Source organism: Narcine bancroftii, chromosome 13, assembly GCF_036971445.1.
Source record: "Narcine bancroftii isolate sNarBan1 chromosome 13, sNarBan1.hap1, whole genome shotgun sequence".
In the NCBI taxonomy this organism is placed as follows: Eukaryota; Metazoa; Chordata; class Chondrichthyes; order Torpediniformes; family Narcinidae; genus Narcine; species Narcine bancroftii.
In genome coordinates, this window is record NC_091481.1 from 75,807,470 (window position 1) to 75,819,709 (window position 12,240).

At 49.4% G+C, this 12,240-nt stretch overlaps 1 protein-coding gene and 1 long non-coding RNA gene across 3 annotated transcripts in view; both read right to left on the bottom strand.

The window, feature by feature from the left end:
• znf296 (zinc finger protein 296) overlaps positions 1-12,240 on the bottom strand; it is a 52,625-nt gene that overhangs the window by 21,511 nt on the left and 18,874 nt on the right. The gene's annotated exons all lie outside the window — the stretch shown is intronic.
• LOC138749069 (uncharacterized) lies at positions 669-11,979 on the bottom strand. The gene is made up of 2 exons (XR_011348391.1): positions 11,896-11,979; positions 669-2,590 (listed from the first exon to the last, which is right to left on the bottom strand). It is a non-coding gene; the product is annotated as an uncharacterized lncRNA (long non-coding RNA).

The window sequence follows — 12,240 nt, forward strand, 5'->3', positions numbered from 1 at the left end:
ATATCCTTGTGAGCGTGGCTCTTTTCTTTCCTGTTCCAGACGTCTGCTCGGCTGAGTTCCTCCAGCCCTTCTGCGTAGGTCTCCCTGTGGACGCCTATTTCGAATCCCGTCACATTCCCATGCTGACATGTCTGACCGTGGTCTCATTCACTGCTACACTGAGACCACCCTCAAACTGGAGGAACATCTTCCATCTGGGCACCCTCCAACCGGATGGCATTAATATTGAAATCTCCAGTTCCCATTAAAACACTGGCCCCCTGCCCTCCTCTTCCCCTGTCTCCTCTCACAGAGCCCAAATCAATCCTCTCCTCATATCCAGTTAACACCTATTGGCTGTTGATCTGGACACCCCCCACCCCACCCACCTTCCCCAACCATCCTGTTCTTGGCTCACACCTTGAGGAAGGGCTCGGGCCTGAAACGTCGGGTAATATAATCTTTATCTCCTACGGGCGCTGTAAGACCGGCTAAGTTCCCCCAGCGTTTCTGTGTGTTTTAACTACAATCACAGCATCTGCAGACTTCTGTGTTTCACTTCAGATGCCCTACTGATCAGGGGCTCCTCTGCTCCCCCCAACACTGTACAAATGGCCTTCAGCCAACTCACAGAGGAACAGTGTCTTCCCCCAGGCAATGAGGAAGCTGCTAAAACAACTCTCCAAGACTACTATTTAATTAATCATATTTATTTTTAAGACAAGTACTGTATATGTATAATTTGTCCTGCATGTATGTTACGTCTGCACATGTGTTTTGCTCTGTGGAGCAGAGAACTCTGTTTCATCGGGTTGTACCCCCGATACAATCAAATAAACTTGAACTTGCTTATCTCTGTCCACACCACGAGCAGAAGATTTACAGCCCAAGCACGGGCGGTTAGGAGTTGAATTGTTTTATTCTGAGCCCTGCATGCCCAATGGGAGGGATGGCGGTGCTGAAGGATCAGAGACCCTGGTTCGATCCCGACCGCTGCCGCTGTGGGAGTGGAGTTTGCACGTCCTCCCCGCGACGTCCCTCTGGGAAATGGGGGCGAAGGCCGGGTCTGAGTTTATTCTACCGGATGGTGGAGCAGCGCTGAACATTGGTTCCTCCCCCTCCCCTCTGGGACATGATATCCCTCCTCATCTCCACCGGTGATCCCCACACACCAGGATTCCTTCCCAGTGCCTGTTGGGATCTGGACCCACAATCCTCTCCTAAACATCCACATTTACCAACCAAGCCTTCATCCCTTCCTTAAAATTCTTACCTGCTTTAAATTTAAATATAAATTTAGACATACAACACGGTGATTGGCCCTTTTGCCCCACAAATTCGTGCCGCCCAATTTACACCCCATTAACCTACACCCCGTATGTTTTGAAGGGTGGGAGGAAACCAGAGGAAATTCACGCAGAACGTACAAACGCCTTACAGACAGCGCTGGATTCAAACCCCGGTCCCTGGCGCTGCAACAGCATTGCGCTAATCACTACACTAATCGTGGCACCCGTTAAGTTAGATCGGCCACATTTACCAGAGGACAGAGTGGAACCACTACCTCACCACTTCAGTGACCTTAGGTGCTGTCTCTATGGAGTTTGAATGCCTGTGACTGCTTGGGTTCCTTCTCACGTCACCCAGTGATGTGCGAGTTAGTCAGTCAATTGGCTGATGTGAATGCCCCCTCGTATATGACAAGGGGTATAATCTGAGGGGGGGAGGGGAATGGACGGGGAACTCGAGGAGAACAGGTTAATGATGCAATGTGGCCGCTCTATGAGCCTGCACAGACTAACAGGGTTCCTTTCCACGACACAATGGAAACTGTGGCAACCTGCTAAACCAGCTCCTGGTACCATTCCCAGCTTCAGGGCTGTGTGTGTGTGTGTGTGTGTGTGTGTGTGTGTGTGTGTGTGTGTGTGTGTGTGTGTGTGTGTGTGTGTGTGTGTGTGTGTGTGTGTGTGTGTGTGTGTGTGTGTGTGTGTGTGTGTGTGCGCGCGCGCGTGCACGGGTGTGTGTGTGAGTGTATGTGTATGAGTGTGTGTGTGGGTGTGTGTGGATGTGGGTATGGGTGTGGGTGGGTATGTGTGTGTGTGTGTGTGGGTGGGTGTGTGTGTGTGTGCATGGGTGTGTGGGTGTGTGTGTATGGGTGTATGTGTGTGTGGGTGTGTGTAGACGTGGGTATGGGTGTGGGTGTTGGTGGGTGTGTGTGTGTGTGTGTGTGTGGGTGGGTGTGTGTGTGTGGGTGCTGGAGGATTGGGCAGAGAGGTGGCAGATGGAGTTTAATCCAGACATGGGTTAGGTAATACACCTTGAGAGTCAAATTCTAAGGGATTGTTGATACAGAGAGAGATCTGAACATTTCCTGGAAAGTAGCCACACAGGAGGATAAGATGGTGTAGGAGATATTCGGTGCGTCCGCCATCATTGGTCAAGGCTTTGAGTTGAGACGACATGTGTCATGTGTTCAGCTGCACTTGGAGTACTGTTTCCAGTTCAGGTCGCCGCACCACAGGCAGGGTGTGATACTGATGAGGGCAGGAGATCGGCTGGAATGGCAGGCTCTACATTAGGAGAGACATTGGATGGGCTGAGATGATTCCCACTGGAACAGAGGAGGAAGAAGGTTGAACTTACAGAGGGGAGCAGTGCAGACAGGACAGATCGTCCAAATCTTTTCTCCCCACAGAGTCTAGAAATAGATGGCTCAGGTATAAGGAGAGAGAGAGAGAGAGAGAGAGAAATTAAAAGGAGATGCCAGGGCTAAGGTTTCCTGCACAGATACTGGTGATCACCTGCAACAAGCTGCCAGAGGTAGATTTGGAACGTTGTAAGGCATGGACAGAGTAGATGCAGAAAGGTTGTTCCCCCACGGTGGGAGAACCTAGGACAAGAGGGCACAACTTGGGGAACGAAGGGCGTCCACTTAGAACAGAGATGCAGAGGGATTTCTTCAGCCAGAGGGTGGTAAACTGTGGGATTTGTTGCCACAGGCAGTTGTGGGGGCCGGGTCATTGGGTGTATTTAAGGCAAAGATTGATCGGTTCTTGATTAACCAAGGCATCAAAGGTTACGGGGAGAAGGCCAGGCAGTGGGGCTGAGTGGGAAAATTGATTAACTCATGATTGAATGGTGGGGCACACTCGATGGGCTGAAGGGCCTATTTCTGCTCCTATGTCTTACAAGGGTCTTGCACAAGTACTCAGATAGGAAAGGTGTAATGGGTTGTGGGCAAGTATCACATGGACAAGAGGGGCTGAAGGGCCCATTTCCATGTTGTACGTTGATGACCAATACTCAGAGCAGAGGCTAGAATCACCAGGGGGGGTTTGTCAGGGCATTGAGGGACATGTGGCACGTGCAGCCCCCTCTTCCAAGTGCTGCCAAGGCTGGAGACACAGGCCTTGTTTAGCAAGGAAGAATTAAGAGGCTGCACAGATAGTGGGATAGGCTCAAGGGGCTGAATGGCTGCCCACTCGTATGTTGAGGATATTTGAGAGAAATAAGCACCTTGTTCCTTCCCTTGCCCTGTTTCGTGAGCAAACGGACTTGTACCATCTTTGCCATCTCATTATACTGATGATGAGGAGCCAATTTGGCCCTTCTATAGCCTGCTAGCCCCAATCCATCATATCCAGGTTGTTTAAACACCACCCACCTTGACCTGCTGTACAGTTTGGATACTGATCTAAATGAGACAAAGGTCCTACCCCCACCAGAGAGGGTTCCTTTGCAGCCTATCAAGCGATGCAGAATAGAAACAGGCTCTTTGGCCCATCAGGTTTATGCCAACCTCCCAGCAAACATTCACACCTATCCCTTTTTATTCTCCACACATTCACCCCTCCCTCCCTAGATCTCACTCCCCACACAGCAATTCATTGGAACCAGTTCCGGGAAGGGGGAGGGGAGGGGGGGGTGGTGGAGGGTCACAGGGATGCCTTGCAAACTCCACTCAGACAGCACCCAAGGTCAGGATCGAAGCTGGGGCCCCTGGAGCAGTGAGCCGGCGTAGCACGAAGCCTAGAGGCTGCGGTCACACCCTCCTTCGGCAGAGGTACAAGACTCTGCAGCAGTCATAGTTATAGCACTGCCCACTCTCTTTGGCAGCCCTGAGGAGTTTAGAATAACACTTAATGCATAAAGAACTGAGGTGTTGCTTTCAAATGAGAGGGTGATCACAGGATATAGAAAGACAAAAAAAAAAGCAATCTTTGTACATTGAGTCACACAGTGGGGAAACAGAGCCTTCGGCCTGACCATCAAAATATCCCACCTACGTTCATCCCATCTGGCTATCTCTGTAAACCCATCCTATCCACATATCTATAGAACCACAGAATGCTGCAGCACAGAAAAGCAGGCCATTCAGCCCCTCTAGATATCATCTTGCTAGTCCCACTGACCTGCTTCCATTCCATAACCCTCCAGGCCTCTCCCATCCCTGTACCTACCCAATTTACTCTTAAAACATACGATCGGGCTCGCATTCACCACATCAGATGACAGCTCATTCCCCACTCCCAACTTGAGTGAAGAACTTCCCCCTAATGTTTCCCCTAAACTTCTCCCCCTTTCAGCTGAAAGCTACGAGCTCTCGTATTTATCTCCCCCAATTGCAGAGGAAAAAGCCTATTTGCTTCCACTCTGTCTATACCTCTCATAAACTTGTAAACCTCCATCAAATCTCCCCTCGTTCTTCTTCATCCGATTTTTCTCTGACCCCCTCCCCCCCCGGCCCTTCATTGCACAACCCTGGTCCTGCTGGTATTATTTGGGGAGGTGTTAAGACCATAAGACTTGTGAAGAAATAGGCTATTCAGCCCATTGAGTCTGCCCCGCCATTTCCCCACGCTGATCCATTTCCCCACGCAACCACACTGCCCGGCTTTCTCCCCATAACTTTTGCCCTGGCTAATCAAGAACCTATCAATCTCTGCCTTAAATACACCCAATGACCTGACCTCCACAGCCACCTGTGGCAACAAACTCCACAGATTTACCACCCTCTGGGTAAAGAAATTCCTCAGCCTCTGACGCCCTTCAATCCTCTTGTCCTAGACTTTCCCACCGTGGGAAACAACCTTTCTCCATCTATTCTGTCCACACCTTTCAACATATGAAATGCTTCAATGAGATTCCCCCCCCCCCCCTCATTTTCCTAAATTCCAACGAGCACAGGCCAAGAGCCGTCAAACGCAAAAAGAGTCGCATTCAGGCCAGACCACATTGAGGCGACATATTTCCTTCCCCGAAGGAAATGGGCGAAGTTTTTACAACCACTCACCAGACTTGTTACTCGTGATAGCTCCCCACAGCAGGTTTCTGTCCTGAACTAAAGCCCCCGATTGCAGCTGTGAGGTTTGAACTGGGCATCCACAAGTCAGATGGTCACGGCTCGAAGAGCAACATGCAGATGCTGTAAATCTGAAATAAAGTCAGCTCTCATCCTTTTTCGCTCCAAAAGGCCCCAGCTCTGCTAACCTGGCCTCATGAGATATATTTTCCAATCCAGGCAACATCTGGGTAAATCTCCTCTGCCCCTCTCTCCGCGGCTTCCACATCCTTCCTATAATAAGGTGGCCAGAACTGAACACAATAACCAAGTGTGGTCTCACCAGAGTTATAGAGCTGCAAAATCACCTCACAATTCCTGAACTCAATCTGCTATTGGCCTTCTTAACTTTCCTATCAACCTGCGTGGTGAACTTGAGAGATCTATGGGTTTGGACCCCAAGGTCCCTCTGGTCTTCCACACTGTTAAGTTTCCGACCATTAACCATGTTCCCTGCCTTCCAATTTGACCTGCCAAAATGCATCACCTCACACTTACCTGGATCGAACCCCATCTGCCACTTTTCTGCCCCACTCTGCATCCTGCCTCTATCCTATTGTAACTGAGGACAGCCACAGCTCTTCCAACTTTCGTGTCAACCACAAACTTACTGGCCCCTCCTTCTACTTCTTTGCCCAGGTCATTTATAAAAATCACAAACAGCCGGGGTCCCAGAACAGATCCCTGAAGAACTCTGCTCGTCACTGACCTCCAAGCAGAGATCTACAGGACGATATTATGGCTGTCTACCCTTTCTATGTCTCTCCTATCTTCATAAGCCTCTCGAAGGCTCCTGCATTCTGGGGAATAATGGTCCAGTTAATCCAGTTTCTCAAGCCCTCTCGCTCAGGTAACATCCTTGTGAATCTTTTCTGCTCCCTCTTGAGGTAACTCCAAATACAAATATTTGTATCACTTGGATTTTCTGCATGGTGGCATCCCAGGAACTAATCGTGGAGATTTCAAGTACTTCAGCAACCGTAGGCCTGTCTCTCAGTCTCTTTCGGAGTGGCCTGGAGGACGTGGTGTTGTGAATGATAAATGGAACCACAACCCCATCTGAGGATAGGGCCAGGGCGAGGCAGGAGAAGCTAGGGTGGATGCCCAAGGAATGCTGAGAAATTGGATTTCGACAGGAGAGAGTGAATCTGTTCCCATCACTGTGCGGCACACAGCAAGGGGATGTGGTTGGGTGGGGGACGTGGTGGGCTGACCCTTGCTCCACCCCCGCCACTTGAACCAGCAGCACTATGGGATCATACTGTACGCTAGCGACGATCATGGGATCTTGCAAGTGGGTTGATGAAATCCCTACCCCAGCCAGGTCTGATTCAGACCTAGTTCACCAGATGGGAAGTGAATCAACGACACAGAGCTGATTCTTCCTGTGAACTAGTTGGTAGTTCACAACAACAAACCCATCCACAGAGCCACCCCACTGTTTGTTGCTGTATCCTCCCTCCCTCCCTTATCCACCCCTCTCCCCACTGTTTTGCCCACATTTTGCTCATACCTTAAAGAAGGGCTCAAGCCTGAAAAATTGATTATATATAATTTTTTTTAAAATTTGGACGTACAGCACGGTAACCGGCCATTTCAGCCCATGAGCCCGCACCACCCGATTAACCTACAACCCCCCAGTACAGTTTGAACAGTGGGAGGAAACCTGGCCCTCTGGGGAAAATGCACAGAGACATAGGGAGAACGGACAAACTCCTTACTGACAGCATGGGATTCGAACCCCGATCCCGATCGCTGGCGCTGCAACGGATTTGCGCTGATCGATACGAAAACTGTGGTGCCCCTTTACCTTTGCTATATAAAGTATACCATTTGACCTGTTGTGTGTCCCCAGTTTCTACTTTGAATCAAAGACGCATCTGTGGGTCGGGAATCACAACCCTCTGGCGGCCGGGCCCTGTGTCCTTTTCGGATGGGGGGGGGAAAACCGGAGCACCCAAGGGGAGGGGAGGCTGTAGTTTAGGGGACTTCAGAGAGAATGTGCAAACTCCATGTAGTCAGCACCGCATGTCAGGATAGAACCCGGGCCTCTTGCACTGAGAGGCAATGGCTCTGACGTCCTGTTCTGAGAGGTGGTTGGAGTGGATAAGAGTGACATCTTTCCAACCCCTGAAGGGCAGCCATTTTGGGGGGGGGGTGGCGGGGGGGCTTCTCTTTTGCCTTAAAATAACAAGCTGGAAATATTTACAAGGAGAAGAGGTAGGCCATTGGGCCCATCAAATCTTCTCCACATCAAAGACAGATGTTTGGCCCTTTCCTTCTATGCTGACCAACCTGTAACTCCCATTTCCAAAAGGGGGCTTTTCATGTGCTTATTTCTCCACCGTGTATTCCCCCAACACGTCACATTTTAGTTCCAAATTCACCAAATTTAATTCCCCCATCTAACACGGTGGGTTTCGAACTTACGTTTGTGGCTTTCAGACCACAGGGCCACAACAGCTCTGTCATCTCCCTGCAGAGCAGAGATGAGGAAGATTATTGGTCGAGGCCGCTGTCACTCAGGTTGAGCGGGCCTGGAATAATTTTCTTTTAAAATTGCATCCGGTTTGCCTGTGCCTTCTGTAAAATGGGCCTGTGGGTGAATATTTTGAAAGTGGGTGCAAAGCGGAGAATCCAGCCACCGTAAACTTGGGGTTAACCTGAGTTTCGAGCGTTGTTTTCCATTTACAGAAGCATCAAATAGCCTTAACACAGGCGCGTTCCAATTCTGCAATGCTCTCAGGATTTTGAGGACAAGGATGTTACTCTGGGCCCCCTAAGGATTCCAATGGGATGATTCCAGAGGGAGTGTGTTGAATGAATATTCAGCAAATAATTATCCAGACTAATTAAAAAATGCAAATTTCACTCCCCCGGCCCACCCCCCCCCCAAAACTTTCCTCGTATTCATTTGAACGATGAACAGAAGATCCCACAGGAAAATATCCCAGGATTCAGAGCAAGGAGGAATATTAATGAACAGACATTACTTCAGGGATTTGGAGACATATGTTCATATGCAAATTAACAAAAGCTTGACTGAGAGCTTCAGTTTTCACAGCGGAGTTGCTTAGGGCCTGTGTGGTGCGAGATTACAGCTAGGCCAGTAACCAGGGGCAACCATTATGGCGTGTAACTCAAGACTGGCCGTGGGATGCCAAGTCAAGCCTCTCTCCTCCCTCCCACTGAGTTCAAGGGTCTTGTTCCACCAGGCGGGGTGAGCTCTGGGTAAGGGAGGGAATGAGGGTATTCGACTGTGTGGGGGGGGGGGGAGGGGGGTTGGTGGGGAGGGTGTACTATTCCAACCTAAAGGATGGGCCCCCTCGTTCAAAGTGATGGAGGAAGGGGGGGGAGGGGTTCCACAGGCCAGCAATGAGGTACGGTCTCCAATCCAGGCAACAACCTCTCCCCTGCACCCCCTCCACATCCTTCCTGTAATGTGGTGACCAGAACTGAACACAATATTCCAAGAGGGGTCAAACTGAAGTCTTGTATAGCTGCAATATTACCTCACGGATCTTGAACCTGCTCCCACGGTTAACGAAGACCAACTCACCTTGCGGCTTATTAACAACACTATCAAATTGTGTGGCACTTTTGAATGCCCAAGATCTCTCAGTTTAATTATTAAAATTATTGAAAACCTAGATGGAATATTGGGATTCAAAGACTGGACCTGCAGACTCCTGTTCCAGGCCTGCGGACCCCTGCTGCAGGATTCCAGACATCATGCCCCACAGTGACACATTGAATTGGTAGATTTTGACGGAGTCATTTTCTCCTCTAAAGTACGGTAAAGGGCCCTTTCGGCCCACAAGCCCGTGCCACCCAGAAGAGAAAACACCAATTGATCTACAACCCCCCCCGTTACATTTTGAAAGATGGGAGGACACTGGGGCACCCGGAAGAAACCCACGTAGACACCCCTTGCAGACAGTGCCAGATTCGAACAGCGCCAGTGACCTGGGTTCGAATCTGTTGCTGTCTGCAAGGGGTTTGTACATTCTCCTTGTGTCTGTGTGGGGTGAAACCTCAGAACAGCCACCAATGAGATTAAAAATAGGAGCAGGAATTGGCCATCTGGCTCATCGAGCCTGCTCCACCATTCAATGAGGTCGTGGCTGATCTGATGATGGGCTCATCTCCACCGATCTGCCTTTTCCCCATTATGTAAAAATCTATCCAACTTTGTCTTAAATATATTTACTGAGATCACCTCCAATGGTCAGTGAATACCACAAACTCACCACCTTCACAGTTCATAGAACACTACAGCACTGTGCAGGCTCTTTGGCCCTCAATATTGTGCCAACCTGTATACTCCGGTACCTACCAAAAAAAACCACTAAACCCTTCCTACCTATAACCCTCTATTTTTCTTCCATCCATGTGCCCATCTAAGAGTCTCTTAAATGCCCCAATGTTCCAGCCTCCACCACCACACCTGGCAAGGCATTCCAGGCACCCACAACTCTCTCTGTAAAAACCTTACCCTTGATGCCTGCCCTAAACCTTCCTCCCTTCACTTTATTCAGATGTTCTCTGGTGTTTGCTTCTCCCACCCTGGGAAAAAGGTGCCTTTTTTCTATCTTATCTATTAATTCACCTCTCATCCTTCACCAAAAAGTCCCAGCTCTGCTTCATAAGACTTCCATAGAACCCTAGGGCACAGAAAACAGGCCATTCGCCCCCTCTAGTCTGTGCCAACCATCATCTCCCTAGTCCCACTGACCTGCTCCCGTTCCATAACCCTCCAAACCTCTCCCATCCATGCACCCATCCAATTTATACTTAAAACACATGATTGAGTCCGCATTCACCACATCAGATGACAGCTCATTCCACACTCCCCCCACTCTCTGAGTGAAGAACTTCCCCCTAATGTTCTCCCTAAATCCTACACCCTTCAGTTTAAAATTATGACCTCTCGTATTTATCTCCCCTAATCTAAGTGGAAAAAGCCTACTTGCATCCACTCTGTCTATGCCTCTCATAATCTTGTAAACTTCCATCAAATCTCCCCTCATTCTTCATCGTTCCCTTAATCTTTCCATATAACTCAATTCGTGAAGACTTGACAACATCCTAGCAAATCTTCTCTGCACTCTTTCTATCTTCCTGTAGTTAAGCATCCAGAATTGCACACAATATTCCAAATGTGGCCTCACCAATGTCTTAAACAACTTCAACATAACATCCCAACTCTTATACTCAATACTTTGATTTATAAAGGGTAAGATGCCAAAAGCTGTATTTACAACCCTGTCCACCTGCGACAACACCTTCAGGGAACAATGTATCTGAATCCCTGATCTCTGTGCTCCTCCGCACTCCTCAGTGCCCAACCATTTACTGTGTATCTCCTACCTTGGTTTGTCTTTTCAAAGTGCATCATCTCACACTTGTCTCCATTAAATTCCATCTGCCATATTTTTGGCCCGTTCTCCCAGTTGGTCCAGATCCCTCTGCAAGCTTTGAAAATCTTTCCAATGCCTCCAATCTTTGTGTGATTAGCAAATTTGCTGATCCAATTCACCACATTATCATCCAGATCATTGATATAGACAACAAACCACAGTGGTCCCAGCACCGATCTCTGAGGCACACCACTAATCGCAGGCCTCCAGTGGCAATCAACCACTTCCACCCTCTTTCTTCTCCCACATAGCCAATTACAAATCCAATTTACAACTTCTCCATGGATTCCTAGTGATATAATCTTCTGAATTAACCTCCCATGTGGGACCTTGTCAAAGACTTTTCTAAAGTCCATGTGGACAACATCCACAGCCTTTCCTTCATCAACCTTCCTGGTAACCTTCTCAAAAAAATTCTACGAGATTCATTTTACATGACCTACCACGCACAAAGCCGTGCTAACAATCCTTAATCAGCCCATGACTGTCCAAATACCTATATATCCTGTCCTTCAGAACTCCCTCCAATTATTTACCTACCACTGACTCCTCACCTCCATTCTAAATCTGCTACCCTCAATCTTGAGCCCATGCCCTTAGTTCTCATCTCACCTTATCTCAGCCTTTCAGAAAGCATGTGCGTCATGACATGGCGAACGGTGATGCAGTCTCCAGTCCCTCCTGGGGACTCCCCTGCCCAACCCAGTTTCCTTCCACATCCCAAGATGGTGATGGGTCGGTCGGTTCATGGGCTGCCTCTGCAAGGCACCCAGAACATGGGTGAGGTGTGGAACCTGGAGAGTGTGCAAAATGTGGGGACCAGGTCAACCAAGGGTCAGCACAGATCTAGTGGCTTGAAGAGCCTGGCTCTGTGACAGTGAGGTGGACTATGGTAGGTAAAGCGAGCTCTCCTTGCTTCCCACCCCCCCACCCCACCATACCCCAGGAATCAGGATCTTTTATATTGCCACAGAGGGCCTCCAGGGGTCCTAGTGCATTAAACAGAGCACACTCCCTGTGGGCCACCAAACCCATAGTCAACCAGCTCCCTGAAACACACCTTTCCAAGGCAAATAGGGCTTCCCACAATGCTTAGGGTGCTCGGGGGTGGGGGGGGGGGCGGGGAGAATCCAGCACAAGGAGCCTTTTCATTACCCCTTTTGACGGAAGCAGGATGAGCACTTTTGACCAGGCCTTTGTCACGCAGACGAGCCAGGCAGGCGCGTACAATCCTGCCCTTCTCAGGCTTGGCACACACTCCCTCAAGTGCCCGCCCACAACTGATGCTTCCTCTAATAAACCTGTTTGGTTTTATCTCACAGCCTGCCCTGGCACACGTCCAGGAGCCCTAAGGTTAAAGGCGTGTCGGCCACGTACTAGTTTGGACAGGTTTGACTCAGTGAGAAGAACCTACAAGAAAACAAATGCCAGCGCTCTTGGTTGCATCGCATCGAGAGGCGACTGGGGCCTTGGAGTCTCGGAGGGCATCTCGAATGCAAA